General features: G+C 38.3%; 1 pseudogene across 1 annotated transcript in view; it reads left to right on the forward strand.

Annotated features, from left to right (window-relative positions):
• LOC307173969 overlaps nucleotides 1-16,409 on the forward strand; it is a 44,547-nt pseudogene that overhangs the window by 8,268 nt on the left and 19,870 nt on the right. Inside the window, exons 5-7 of the transcript in view lie at nucleotides 1,502-1,944; nucleotides 15,111-15,204; nucleotides 15,459-15,953. The product of the transcript in view is annotated as an uncharacterized misc_RNA (transcript). The remainder of the gene's footprint in view (nucleotides 1-1,501; nucleotides 1,945-15,110; nucleotides 15,205-15,458; nucleotides 15,954-16,409) is intronic.

Raw genomic sequence — 16,409 nt, forward strand, 5'->3', positions numbered from 1 at the left:
GTGAGGTGACAATGACACATACAAAGTTTGGTGTCAATATGTCAAGCCATTGCAGAGAAACAGCCTCAAGTGTCATTTTGGCATCATGCTTCAACTTTCATGCTCCGGTATATGAAGATGGTTTCATCTATCGACACGAAATCCATAACTTTTTGTCGGCACGGAGTTTGAAAAAGTAGGTTTCCTACTGTGGTTTCGTCTCGATTGGACTAACGGATTTGAAGATATTTGTAAAGTTTTTTAAGCGCAAAATCACAACGTTGCACTAACCATAAGCCAAAACCTAGCATGTTTGGTATCGTTGGACTCGGCAAGGATTCAGGAATGTAAGGAGATGAAATGTAAGGAGACTCCAGTGAAAATAAGTCAACCACATCCAAATTTATGAGCTTGTAAATAGGTCTGAAACTTCTCAGACTCTTTCAGGGCATTGTGCCGATGACCCATACCACGTAACTATACGTTCATGCATTCATAAAATATAGCATTTTAGTACAAAATTCAAAATGGCCGATATGGAAAAATTGGATATCATTTGACTTGGCATGACGCCCCAAATCTAACGAGACAATTTTTATGATTTTTTGGACAAACCTTCAGAAGTTATTAGCAAAAAATATAAATTTTTTTGCATATCCGGACCAGTAGGTGGCGCGGCGCCGAAAAGCAGCATGTTGCCTCAGGTCATGCTAGTGATGACGTACCAAGTTTGGTCTGAATACGATAAAGCATTGGGGAGATACAGCCTTATGTCTGTTTTCGCAAGCGCTACTGTATGTACAGTAATATTAGTTTGCAAGAACGGATTGACGAATCAACTTGAATCCCATAACTTTTTGTCGGCATGGTCTGGAGATGATCTTGTTCAGTTTGTGAAAATCGGAGCAACGGCCTAGGACGAGTTAAAAAAAAAAGTAGGTTTTTCGGAGAATTCAAAATGGCGGATACATTTTCATGACGGAAAATGATGTCATAGGGTGCAATCAAATCGTCTTGAGCCAAGGAATCTTGTTTCTAGCCATTATGGTTAAGGGCTAGAAACCTCAACCTTCTTGGCCCCTAATAATTTCTCAAGTCAACATAATAAGTCAAACACAACTGACAGTCATAATAAACTAATTTAAAACAAAACACAGACTATAAGAGCCAATAAAATGAAGATGATCAGATGCTGAAGATCAGACACACACTTACAGTTCTTCATCTACAGCATAAATCTCAACAGATCTCATTGATTTATTGTTATTTAACTTTCCCAAAGTATCAGTTTCTCTTGATGGACACAAATGTCTGAATCTCATATTTAATGTTTGTAGTTGATGCCGTTAAACGCTGATGATAAAAACGAGTGTGAAACTAATAACAGCACTGACAGTGATCAGAGGAAAATGTGTTTGATCAACAGGACGAGTGTCATAATTCATAATAATCTGTGTTGGGTTCACTCTTGATCATTATATGAAGATCAGAATAAAAGCATCTGTTGATTGTGTCTCATCAGCTCCTGTGATTCTGGATCCAAACACGGCTCATCCAGATCTTGTCCTGTCTGATGATCTGACCAGTGTGAGACTCAGCAGGCACTATCAACCTGTTCCTCATAATCCAGAGAGATTTTACTGTTATGACTGTGTTCTGGGTTCAGAGGGTTTTAACTCAGGAACACACTGCTGGGATGTGGAGGTTAAACAGAGTTTATCCTGGATTCTTGGAGTAACTACAGCATCAAACCAGAGGAAGGGAGATTTCTTCAACACTGATGTCTGGAGTGTGGAGTATCATCAGTACGGAGTGTATTTTCGTTCTGATTTTCGTGTTAAACAGAAGCTTGATTGTGTGAGAGTGAATCTGGACTATGACGCAGGAACGGTGTCGTTCTCTGATCCTGTAACTAACACACATCTACACACATTCACAACCACCTTCACTCACACACTCTTTCCATTCTTCTGTTGTTTTTTTTCCTCTCTGAGGATCTTACCGGTCAATAGTCAGTAAACGTCACTCCTGTAGATCTGGATCATTTTTATTGATATTGATGGTGTCCAGATTAGGCCTTCATAAACTGTGTGGAATCTGGGAGTTTTGTTCGACTCTCGTTATGTTTTCACTCACACATTGGTCAGATTGTTAAATCATGTTTCTTCATATTGTTCATATACGCCCCTCTCTTAACTTTGGAGATGCTGAAACTGTTATCCACGCTTTTATAACCTCCAGATTGGACTACTGTAACTCCTTATATAGCGGCTTACCCACCAAAGCTATACATCGCCTTCAAATGGTGCAAAACTCTGCTGCTCAACCCCTAACATATAATAAAAAATCTGCACATATCACTCCAATCCTTTACCAATGTAAGCCTGTACTCGATCGGCCCAAAAATAGGCATCCGACCAGCGGGGAAGGACTCTGCGTGTTACTGTCTTTTCTCGAGGCAAAGGAATTTTGATTAAATGCAATACATTTTCTCATAAATATTCTCTTATTTCATCTGACTCCATAAATGAAAAGGTTTTAATGATAACTGTGCATCATTAAATGTGAGCGAATGTTTGACTATTCTTACTGCAAATAATGAGTGTGTTAGAATAAAATCAAATGTTTACAATTTATTATGTCAGGTAAATGTACCATGCCAATTACATAATCAATTCAAAGATAATCAATACAAAACAGTAGGAGATTGTTTGTCTAGATCTTCCTTTGTGTGCCATCTTCCTTTGTGTGCCAGTTATCTCTAAACTCTTAGAAAACCTTATTACCTTTTGTTTTTTACTTATTTGGAAATGAGACATTTGTACCAGTCGCCCTGAGACATTTCAAATGATACCAAACGTGTAATACTGTATGATAATTATTCACATTAAACCATTTAGATTCTTGGGTGAGTTTTTGGTGATCTCAGCAGGATAGAGAAGGAGTGGGGGATGAGGGGAAGAAACATAGATCAGGATGATACGGAGGTGAGACTTTCGTCTCGATAGTGCACAAGAGTGAGTTCAAATGTTAATTTCCTTTGTTCTCTCAGAGAGTGGCTCTCTCTTCCAGTTTTTGCAGTCTTACACCAACTTCACTGGCTTTTCTTAGTTTATAAAGCCTGTCATGGCCCCGCACCTCAATACCTTGTTGAGTTAGTGCAACCATATGTTCCTCATTTATCCCTGCAAGTTTTCATTTATATTCCACTTCACACAATTAGACCGATTAGAGACCGTTTTAGCGTTCATGTTTTCAGGATAATTGACATTTACCTGATTATTTCAGTCAATGTGTGTGTATTCATTTCTTAACTTTTTGCATCATAATTATATATGTGTTACGGCATCCAGTCTCCCTGGTTCCATCATTTCTCAACCACGAGCGCCATCTCCTGAATTCTAGTGATTTGCATACTTTCCCCTTAGTATGCATCATTGGCACTCTGATTACCTTCACCTGTTCTGAATCACATCTCATTGCCCAGCCTTTATCTGCCTCGTTCACAGAGCGTTCTTTGCGAAGTATTGCCTCTCTATGTGTGCATGTCCGAGCGTTTCTCCTAATTCTCAGTCTACTTGTTATCTCTGACCCACGCTGAACTAACCTTGTCTGATTGCCCGCAGCCTGCCTCTCGACCTCCAGCCCGTCCCGGATTCTGATTCTCTACCGCCTGCCTAAACCCAAAGCCTGTCCCTGGATTCTGTATGCTCGCTGCCAGCCCACGACCCCCTGCCCGGTTCTACTCACGTCTCAGCCTGCCTCTGATTATTATTATCTGAGTACCTTTTGCCTGACTTTTCTGTTTAATAAATCTGTTGCATATAGATCAGTCTCAGCCCTCTGAGTCATTACAATATGATTATATATCATATTTTTTTTCTTGTATTACATCAAATCACTAAAGCAGTAAATTCTGCACATTATCAGTGTTTGTTCAACATGAGACTAAATGAATAATTATTTCAGTTATAGAGGAGAAATGATCATTATCTCAGCAAAGGAGAAGTGCTCACTAACACAGATTTAGACAGATTTGTGAACAATATTTGAGAGAAATAGGCCTTTTGTGTACATAGTGTAAGGGTGGAATTCCTGCTGTGGTTCTTGCTGCAAGAACTGCCGAATGACTAAAGAAACGTTATTGGCAAGATGGTAGAAAACTGCACATTTCTTGTCTTTAACCACCCACTGCCACTCATACCAACGACGGATATAAGTGCAGTTACAATAGCTTAATATTTGTGGGAGAGCGTTGCTATAGATAGTGACGATATTGTATTGCAATATGTAGCACTTCAAAGTCAATACCAAATCAAAACTAGTTAGTTGCAATTGAAAAGGTTTAATGACAAAATATGGTTATGGTTACACTTAAAATAGTTACAAAATATATGTATGAGATGATGATAACTTATATTATTAATTGTACCCAGCATATATGAAAAATGTTACCTGAGAGAGAGAGAGATAGAGAGAGAGATAGAGAGAGACAAAGAAAAGAGGAGCCCCCAAGAAAGGGACCCAGAGAAGAAGAGAGCCAGAGCATCCAAGAGACAGAGCAACAGTTACAATCTTCTTTTATCCTTTCCTTGACCATGTGACTAAAACCCAACTGTGAGACATTCAAACTGACCAATCAGATAATTACACTCCCACCACTGTACTAAAGGTGTGACAATTCATCGACCCCCCAAAGTACAAACATTTGGCCTGCATGCCTAGATCACTATCAGCCCCATCTGTGCCTTAGGAACTCCAAATGGTCATTGTCTCTGAAAGAGGGGGTAGAAAAACAGTCAAGCAAATATCTTTGTTCATTTAAAATATCTTGGATTATTTTAAATTCTACAATAGAAAAAGTCTTAGATCTTTGAGTTCAGCTCATAAAAAAATGGGGGCAAAAACAAAAGTGTTGCATTTATAATTTTGTTCAGTGTAATAGCACAGGCTAAAAGGACTAGAGAGGAACAAGTAATAAAATAGTTAATTTGACAAGTATTAATGTAACGAATCAGCAGGACAAACTCAGGTTATTTGAATTACAGTTACAGTTAGACGAGATGTATGAATATAAAGCCAAAGGGGCATTTGTAAGGTCTAGAGGGAAATGGCTTGAAGAAGAAGAGGAAAAACTCCAGATATTTCTTTAACTTAGAAAAAATAAACACTGAGTTGAATTCTGTATTAAAACTAAATATAAATGGGGAGGTGTCTCAAGATCCTGTTAAAATTTCTAATTATATATCAACCTTTTATCAGACGTTATATAGCAAAGAGGATGATGGCAATACAAGACAATTTCTAGATAGAATTAAAGCAAATGCCAAATGTATAGATCCAGATTGTATGATGTTGTGCGACAACGATATTTCTATAGAAGAAGTTAGATTTATGATCAGTAAACTAAAAGATAATAAATGGTTTGGTTAGCGAATTTTACGAGGAATTTCAAGAACAATTATCTCAGTTTTTATTATGTGTTTAATGAAGCTATAGAACGTGGCGAGTTACCTCCATCATTACATCAGGGATTGATTAGTTTGATACCAAAAGCTAATAAGGACACTACCCTAATCGACAACTGGAGACCAATTCCATTACTTAAAGGGGTGATGAACTGAGAAATCAAAGTTTCCTTGAGCTTTTGACATATAAGAGATCATCATACTATAATAATATCCTGTAAGTTTCAGAACTGAAAACTACCTTGTTAGTCCAATAAAAGCTTTTATAGACATCAGGCTCAGCAAACGACTCGTTTTTCAAAGTGGGGAACAATGACGTCAAAGAGGATAAAACACCGCCTCCACAAAAGAAGATCAACGCCTACTTCAACACGGCCTGTTTAGCCCCGCCCACCGATTCGCCCAAACATGCTAAATAACATAGGACGACATGATAATTGCTAAACCGGATCGAGCTACTTACAAGCAATAAACATGCGGTTTACTAAATATTGTGCAGCGCCTGTTTGTGGAAGAAGACAGTCATAAGCTTCCTTCGGATTCCAGCATGGTTAAACTTTATTAAATCAGTCAATCACAATTTCCCGACACGGATCTGCCAGCAACATGTAAGTAACCATGTGTATTCTAATACCTGATCTGCGATCAGTGATTTCGGTGTAATTATTCAAGTTCAGATATTTCTCTTAAAATCGTTCAATACTGTTTATGCATCAGTGACTAAACGATCAACTTCACATAATTTCTCGTAGTATTATGAAAATAATCTTTTTTTAAACTGTTATTAAATTATATAGCCTACAGAAAGCGATCAAAGAACGATCCCTTTCCATTCGCCCAAGCTGTCAATCAAACAGCACAGCGCGAGCCGCGAGAGCTTATCTGGACACTTACCAAACTCGTGATGAAATAATGACACTGTTACACTACACAACGAAGCTCTTACTGTGTATTCACATCGTGTTTGCATTGTGATTTGGTGTAAGCATTTGTGAGAGTGCAAAAATTGCGTTGCAATGATAAGATCTTTATTCACGCGATCAACAGACTGTCTGTCATCTGCTCAGTGCTCATCATGCTGCAACCTTTCATGTGATGGAATAGATTTAAATATAATGCTTTAAACGATACTTTTCACGATTTGTTAATCTCGATAGCTGTAATAGTAAAAACGTAGTAAAAGTTTTCGAGAGAGTTCCTGTAATACTAGCTATTTCATTGCAAGCATGTCAGCCAATCACAGCAGTGGGCGTTTGCACTGCAGTCTCACAGCAGACACGCCCCTTAAAACGGAGCGTTCAAATCTGAGTCAGAAATCAGGCTTGGTAAAATGGCTTTTATTTATAAATTATGACAATTTTTTATGTAAAAATCATACTAACATTATAAGGGCACCCCAGGGAACATTATAAAATAATAAAACAATCCAGTTCATGACCCCTTTAATAACGATATTAAGGTGTTTGCTATTATTTTTGCAGAAAGATTAAAAAAATGCTTAGAACAAATTGTAGATGATTGCCAATCAGGATTCATGAAGGACAGACATATAAGTAATAATATTTGTTTGGTCCTAGATTTAATTGATTATAATGAGTATATTGATAGTGAAAGTTTTATGTTTATAAATATGATTTATAAGTATCAGGAATTTATGTTATTTATATATGCATAAGAATGTACATTATACTAATACATATACGATTAATTGCCTCAGAAAATTGTTGATGTTATCGGATTTTCAGGTGAGAGTTGTCCTAGACGTGGCGCGGCGCGGCGCTGAGCTGCGCGTCCGGTGTGTGACCCGCTTAAGAGTCTGAACCCTAACTGAGGATCTGATCTAAACCGAAGACACTGGTAACGCACCACTCTAGAGTGGTTTAGAGAGAGAGAGAGAGGGGAAACCGGGGAGAGAGAGAAATAGTGCCGTTGCTGTAGTAGAAAACACACACGTCTGGCGTTCGGGATGGTGCCTTGCCTCAGGATGCTTATTATTGTACTATAACAATAAAATTGAATCTTTCTTGAAGTTTCATTGTTTGAAAATGTCTTATATGGCCGGACTGAAGCTGTTTTTACTGTAACTGAGACAATGACTCTTTACATTAAAAAACATAATTTTTACGGCATCAGGTTTTTAGAAAGAGAAATAAAATGCTGTCAATTAGCAGATGACAACAATATTTGTTCGAGATTCATTAGAAATTAAAAGTGTGATTGATTGTTTGAATAACTTTTCATTGGTCTCAACACTCTTAACCCAAATTAGTTGACTTTACTCGCAAATCGCGAGGAAACCCGTTGCCTTATACCACTTTAGTTTTTACACAAGCAGAAACTAAATATGTTGAGTTGTATTAACATGGAACCCTAACCTTTTACACAAGCTGAAACTAAACATGTTATGTTGTATTAACATATAACCCTAACCTTTTACACAAGCTGAAACTAAACATGTTATGTTGTATTTACATGGTTTAGGATAATATGTTTATTGGGTACCCAGCATGCATTGCAAGTGTCACCATTGATGAGATTCATACAATTCTGTTGGATTTCCTGCTGTAAAATCACAGGAAAAGTCAAGTGCTACTGGCTTTAGTGACTTACAATCTCTATTGATAACAACATCAATAGACAGTTATAGTCAATTGATCACTTTACTCTTGGCTTTTTGCTATAACTATTGTGCCTTTAAAACTCACAGTTAAAACAGCCAGAGAAAATATAATGTTTAAATATCAAAGGCAAGAGCCCAACTAAAGCCAACACCTTTCACCATCATGGTGACTACAAATGAAACAATAAATAATCAACATCTAAACCTCTGTTGATTCTCAACAAGATCTTTTGTAGACGTCTGACAGAAATAAAGTCAGTCTGTTTAGTAACTAGATGTACCGCATGGCGGTACAAAATATGACCGCCGCTCAGGCCTGCACTGGCTTTCCACAAAAATAAATGACGTGGAGCAATTTGGCTGTATTGCGTGTTTATGTATATACCTAAAAAAAGTAGTAGTATGTGCATGTCTGTCTGTGTGTGTGTGTATGTGTGTGTGTTTGTGTCTGTGTGTGTGTGTGTGTGTGTCTGTGCGTGTATGTATGCGTGCGTACATGTGTGTGCGCGTGTGTGTTTGTGTGTGTGTGTCTGTGCATGTGGATTTGTATGTGTGTGTATGGGTGTGTGTCTGTGCGTGTGGATGTCAGTGTGTGTGCATGCTTGCGTTTGTTTGTATTCCTGCATGTGTGTGTGTGTGTGTGTGTGTGACAGTTAGGGTTGGCAACTTCAGAAAAGGAAAATGCGGGACAATCGTGGTTATTTATAGGAAAATGAGGGACACTCAAAATATTTGTACTGTATCACACAGTGTACGTCATTTCAGTGTCTGCAGTTAAGTTTGTGTTTAAAAGGTTATCAGACATAAACACATTTGTATTGCTTAACCTATTTATGTATTTAATTCTAAAAATAATTTTAATGTCATACATGAAAAAAGTCACATTACAAACAAACCATAGTTCAAAATAACAGCATTTATCTAAAATAGAAAGCTTTTTTAACATTATACACTAGGCTTACAGTTCAAAAGTTTGGGGTTAGTAAGATTATTTTTTGGGGAAATAAATAAAGAAAGTAATTGCCTACTTTTATTCAGCAAGGATGCATTACATTAATCAAAAGTGACAGTTAAGATAATGTTACAAAAGCTTTCTATGTACTTTCTAAAAGCTTTAAAACATTAATAATAATCAGAAATGTTTTTTGAGCATATTATTCCCTCAGGTAGATTACATGTTTTCTTGCGTGGCTGGATGTTAGACTCACGAACAATAATCACGTTGTTTGCATTCGCCAAAATTGATAGCCGAAATCAAAACGTGGACAGTGAAAGGAAATTACCGTTAGCGCGAGACGAGTCCGGCTTGAAGCGGAAGCGACCAGACGGCAGAGGATGTTCGCAAATCAAACAATGATTTGTCTCAAAACAGTGATTAAAAAAAGCTGTGATTGGATGATGACAGGTGTCGGTGATCATTCTCAAGTGTCGTGGTCAGCACTGCTGCTGTTGCTGTTGTATCAGTCAGTGGTTTATCAGCTTGTCAAAAAACGGGACACGGGAGGTCACGCACGGGACAAATAAATTAGGCCCAAAATACGGGACGTCCCGCCTAATTCGGGACAGTTGGCAACCTTAGTGACAGTATCAGCCTAAACCAGCAACCCTTCGCTCAACACCACCATCTACAGGCCGATGAGTGTACAGTCACTAAATGTGCACATAAATGAATTTATTTTATACCCCACCATGGATGAAATTCTACGAAACTTAGCATACCCCCAGAGGATGTCAAGTTAATCATACACATGAAATATGGTGCAGCTCTGAACATCTCAACTGAAGATAGGGGCGATTAAAGATAGGGGCGATTAAAGCATTTTTTATGCGAGGGGCTCAAATCACAAATGAGTGATTATGGGCTAGGTTGATGTGGGCCCTTAAGACCAACATACCATAAAAATTTCTTCATCCTCGGTGCCACGGTTCAGGTAGTTATTTAGGAAAAACTACATTGTTTGGGTTTGGGGGGGCCCAGTGTGGGGGGGGAGTGGCCCCCGGGGACCAAACGAAATTTTTCCGTAAAAGTCTAGTGGGGCTACATGCCCACCGAATTTCATGTTCCCCGGTGTTTCGGTGTCCCTGGTATCGTTGACGAAAAATTCAGTAGATGACGAAAAAAAAAAGAAAAAAAAACTTTGACAATCCCTATATGACCACTTTCGCTAGCTACGCTAGCGGCGGTCATAATAAGTTAAGCTGGTAATGTTCGACTCTTCGGTTCAAACTTTAAATGGCGCACTGTCACCTGTTTAAATAGGCCACGCCCCTCGCTTACAGAAGCTTAACATAGCGAGTTATCTCAGCTTAACATGATTAGTGCAATGAATCTTTCAGCTAAATAGTGCAAACAACTAATGTTGTTTAGTAATGATAGCAGGTTTTTACTAAACATAAAAGAATAAGTAATGATTACTCGTAAGTTTAATTAGAAACAAAATCTGGGTTTACAGTGAAGGTTAAAATTTTATTTAAACAAATGTGAGTTTTTCCCTCTGAAAAATTGTGAGTTTCTTGATATTAATGGCATCGCTGTAAAGAATGTTATTTCCTATTTATGAATCAAAACTTGTAAAGACGAAAAGGAAAGGGTTCAGCTTAATTTTCAATCTGTAGTTCAAAAAGTTAAAAATAGATTTAATTTATTGTTAATGAGAGACTTGTCAATTAATGGCAGAATTATTTTTTCAAAAACTGAATGTTTATCTCGTCTGCTCTATCTTGCTACTCTCATGGATGCTATCTATAAACATAATTTTTCTCCAAACAAATGTATAATTTGGAATAACAGGTATATAACGTTTAAGCATAAAACTTTGTTTTTTCAAAAATGGGTTGATAATGGCATCATATTTGTTAAACAGTTATTCAATGAAAATGGGCACCTGTATACCTATGTAGAATTTCTTCAAAGGTATAATATTCCAATAATCCCAAAATAATATTGTATAGTGTTTAATTCTATAGCATCCGGTTTAAAATGTCTGTTTAAAGGAAATGTGAATAAGGAGACTGTGAGTCTCAGACCTGATGTTGCAATTAAAGTAGTTACTATTACTGATAGAAGATGGAATAATTAGTTTATTAGGAAGTTACTAACTGAATACAGCCCAATATCTTCTAAAACATACTGGCATTGTAAAGTTGAGTGCATTGACTGGAAATATGCATGGTTGCTGCCTACAAAATATTGCATAACAAATAAGGTGAGAGAAGTACATTTTAAAATACCCAGTTAAAATCTTTTTCTTAGGTTTCGTCCTGATGTAGATGTTAAATGTGATTTCTGTGGGACTGAGGAAGAAAATGTTGTCCACTTATTTTTTAATTGCATTTATAGCAAAATGTTTTTTGTAGATTTGGAATGTTTTCTTTGTAAATGCTTAGGGATGAAAGTTTACTTTTCTGAAAAATATGTCTTTTTTTATTTTAATAGACAAAGATTACCACCAAATGTGGCCTTTATTGTTAATCTCTGTTTAATTATGGGGAAATACCATATACATAAACAAAAATGGGCTAAAGGAAAACCCAACTTTTTGTTATTTCAGATAGAAATGAAAAATTATAGAGTTACTACTTGGGTTGAAAAATAGTAAAAAAAAAAAAAGAAGTCTTTATGTGAAGCTTTTATGCTATTTATATGATGATCTCATACCTGTTCCTTTTCTTTTCATATTATTTATAAATTATTTTATATTAATTATTTTTTAATCTTTTTCTTTTACTTGTATTATTAATTTTAATTACACTATTTTATTTTCCTATTTGTTGTAATGTATAATTATTTATTTATTTTTAAATTTTATTATTTTTGTATAATATTTATTGTCATGTTTATTATTTGTATGTGACTGGCATTCAATAATAAAAAAAAATAAAAATAAAAATAATAAAAATTAAACAAGAAGTTTTCATTTATATTCCACTTCACACAATTAGACCGATTAGAGACCGTTTTAGCATTCATGATTTCAGGATAAGTGACATTTACCCGATTATTTCAGTCAATGTGTGTTTATTCATTTCTTAACTTTTTGCATCATAATTATATATGATTATATATCATGTTTTTTTCTTGTATTACATCAAATCACCGAAGCAGTAAATTCTGCACATTCTCAGTGTTAGAGGTGAAATGATCATTTGTTCATTGGAATAAATGGATGTAAAAAGTTCTTGCTGATGATCCCTTGAACTATGTGTTTTAAATAAATAAAATGTGATTATGTGATTTAATGTGAAAGAGTGAAAGATGAAATATGTGGGATGATAATTAGGGTTTAAAGGAACATGCCGACTTTTTGGGACTTTTGCTTATTCACCGTATTCTCCAGAGCTAGTTAAGTCCACACATACCCTTCTCATCTCCGTGCGTGCCGTAACTCTGTCTGACGCACCCACCGCTAGCCTAGCTTAGCACAAAGACTGGAGGTAAACGGCTCCAGCTAGCACACTGCTCCCAATAAATGACAAAATAACGCCAACATTTTCCTATTTACATGTTGTGATGTGTATAGTCACAGCTTGTACGAATAACAAGGTCACATGAGACACAGCCATCTTCTAACCGTATACATACTGGGAACTATATTCTCAGAAGGCGAAGCACTGCTACTTCTGCGGAGTGATTCACTCCAACTCTGAGGAACTCTCTGCTCCTCACCACGGGGCTTCTCAGGCGCTGAGAATAGTTCCCAGTACGGTTAGAAGATGGCTGTGTCTCATGTGACCATGTTATTTGTTCACGCTGTGACTATACAAATCACAACATGTAAATAGGAAAATGTTGGTGTTATTTTGTCAGCAGTTGGGAAAATATATTTTTTTATCTTATCTTTTTTATCTTTTTAACTTTTTTTTATCTTTTCAGATTTTTTTTTACTTTGGTCGGACTCGGGCTCATTTAGCTTTTCTCCTTTCATCGTGCCCATAATATACGTGCAGAGCGCAGGCTACTGTATGAAATATTGTTATATCGCGTGCAATGCATTAGGTGACAGATGACCATGGAAAGCATCAGGGAGAAGTTGGAGCGCGGGGAGTTATTAAAATTTCCCAATACTTCAGGAAAAGCTGCATTTTGAAAGAGTTTTGATTTGATTACCACAACAAACAATAAGCCTGAAGCCTTCAACAGTGGATGCTATTCTTTTTCTTCACAACACTCGCGAATAACAGTGAACGAGCCGACTACTTTTCTTTATTATATTTTTATTATTATTTAACGTTAGCCAGTTGGCGAAGAGTTCTTTGAACATTGTTCTTCAGTTAAGTTACTTGACATCAAAAAAAGGTAGGCCGTAAATCTTTATTTACTGCTGGATCACATTTGGCTATATAATATTCTCTACTGCATGCTTATGCTTCTCTGTAATGGACAGTCTGTATTAATATGTGTGGGCATAATTTCGGCCTATAATAAAATTGTACCTAGTTGCGTGTGTGTATGTGTGTGCGTCTAGCAGAGACAGCACATATCAGAGAGCGCGCGTCAGAAAGAGCTTTAAATGATACTGATACTGATATTGGTCTTGGGTCGGGTTCGGGCTTGAACACCACGGGCCAGGTCTCGGTTAGGGCTGGATGTTTTGCCCTGTGCAGGGCTCTAGGCAGTATGCTAGCTGGAGCCATTTACCTCCAGTCTTTGTGATAAGCTAGGCTAGCGGTGGGTGCGTCAGACAGAGTTACGGCACGCACGGAGATGAGAAGGGTATGTGTGGACTTATCTAACTCTGGGGGATACGGTGAATAAGCAAAAGTCCCAAAAAGTCGGCGTGTTCCTTTAAGTCATGGAAACAATACTTGTTCAAAATGAGTGGGAACCCAAAATGTTTTTTTGTGTTTCGCCAGTGAATTAGATATAAAAGAATCCAAAATAAAGTAATAAATAGAAGTATAAGAAAACTTGCTGATGTAAAATCAGTCCTCAGTCCCTGTGAGCAGCTTTACTGACATCTAGAGGTCAAACTGAGCAACTGACTCAAAACCTCAATGGCTTCATTACAACATGACAGTCGACAATAATAAGAAACAGCTAAAAAAGGGATTTGCTCACCATCCTAATGTTTCACAGCTGGAGGATTTATTTAATTATGTGAAGAAGGGGTCATTAGCCAAGTTTACATCCACTTTTTGCGCTGTTTTGTTATCGACAAAGTGAATATGCGGAAAAAAAAAACACTACGAAATTTGCCGTCTCCAGCCTGTTTCCATCCAATTGGCCTTTTACCGATAAGATGGTGTGCGTGATGACGTCACGAATGACGAAAGCGATTTGTCGCATATGTTTTGGTGTATCACAAAAAAAATCTGCCCTTGAGCCGTTTCCATAGTTTTATTTTTTTGGGGTTCCACAAGTCACCACACCCCCCAACACCAAACAATTAAACAAAAAAAAAAAGTTTATTGAAAATTTGCCAGCTTACTGTCATTTCAATTTCACAAATAATTGCAAGTGTCCGAAATATGAGAAGACAACGGCAGAATGAAGCAGTTGCTCATCTGTTAGGGCTCGAAGTAACTACCCTTATGCGACGAAGCCCAAGGGTCTGGGAGAGACCACGCAATAAGGCGTTCTGGGAGGAAGTGGTGGAGAGACACTTTACAGAAAGTCTCTGGCTGCAACATTTTAGAAAGACACGGCCGACGTTTGAGATGCTGTGTGGATTCATTGGTCCTGATGTTGCGCCCATCCAAGGTTGCCACCGACCACCGGTTCCGACACCAAAGCGGATTGCCATCGCCCTGTACAAGCTGGCAGCCTGCGCCGAGTATAGAGTAGTGGGCCAAACTTTCGGGGTTAGTAAAACAACCGTCCATAGATATATGCTGTGTGCACATCTATTAAAGAAAAATGAATGCGGCGTTATATCAGGCTGCCAAATGTAGCGGAGGCCAATGAAATTCCAAACCGTAATTCTTTCCTCAACATCTTGTGCCACAGGGTTACAGTGCGCTGGATGGCACGCACATCCTAGTTCTTCCCCCGACAGAAGGCTACCACGATTAATGGCAAAGGATGGCCATCTGTTGTTCTCCAGGCACTTGTTGATGACAGGTGCATGATACGAGACGTGTGTGTTGGCACTCCTGGAAGTGCCCATGACGCGTGTTTGCAGCCTCAGATCTGTACAGGTAAGCCTAACCATTCAACATCCTTTACCTGGCCTAAAATAGCTTTACACACAATAAAATGTCTTTCAAAGTTGTGCACTGTAAAAAATATTAGTTCTAATTGTATTTGACAAAAGAAAGTTGTGATAAATCATGAAAATAATTTGTTAAAGTGTTGTCATGATTAAAACAAGTTAATTGTTGTTCTGTGTCTTACAACTATATGAACTATATGCTGCACTGAAGAAAATGGTAACATCTACACTCACCTAAAGGATTGGTTGGGGAGGGCATTCCACAGTCGAGGCGCAGCCACCTGGAAGGCCCTATCTCCCATAGTGCGGAGTTTGGACTTGGGAACCTGGAGTTGGTGGCTGTCAGAGGGACGGAGATGTCGGGTTGTGTTTTGTCTATTAATGAGTTCTTGGAGGTACACTGGTGCGCTGCCGTAGACACACTGATAGGTCAGGAGACAGATCTTATACTCAATCCTGAACCTAACAGGAAGCCAGTGAAGTTTATGGAGGGTTGGTGTGATGTGCTCAGATTTACGCACCCTCATCAGGACCCTGGCAGCGCAGTTCTGAATGTACTGCAGTCTCTGCAGGCTCCTGCCAGGGATCCCAATGAGGAGTGCATTGCAGTAGTCGAGCCTGGAGGAGACAAAGGCATGAACCAGCTTCTCTGCATCGGAAAGGGAGAGGGAGGGGCGGAGTTTAGAGATGTTCCGGAGGTGAAAGAATGCAGTCTTACAGATAAATTGGATGTGGGTATTAAATGATAGGTGGGGGTCAAATCGAACCCCCAGGTTTGTTATAGAGGATGTGAGAGAAATGTCATGGCCAGCAAATGAGTAAACGGTCAGAGGGGAGGATCGGAGTTGGTGTGGGGTCCCAATGAGGAGACCTTCAGTTTTGGAGCTGTTTAGCTGAAGGAAGTTGTCAGTCATCCATGCCTTTGTCTCCTCCAGGCAGGCAGTTAGAGTGGGGAGTGATGATGTGGGGGATGTGGGGTCCAACCTGACATAGAGCTGAGTATCATCGGCATAGCAGTGAAAAGCAACTCCATGCCTGCTGATGATGTGGCCCATGGTTTCTGACCATGTCCATAAAGGGATGGACATGGTCAGAAACAATGCTCTGGTAGGCCGTGGCATTTAAACGATGCCCAATTGGCACTAAGGGGCCTAAAGTGTGCCAGGAAAACATCCCCCACACCCTTACACC

This window comes from Squalius cephalus, assembly GCF_949319135.1.
Source record: "Squalius cephalus genome assembly, chromosome: 16".
Lineage (NCBI taxonomy): Eukaryota > Metazoa > Chordata > Actinopteri > Cypriniformes > Leuciscidae > Squalius > Squalius cephalus.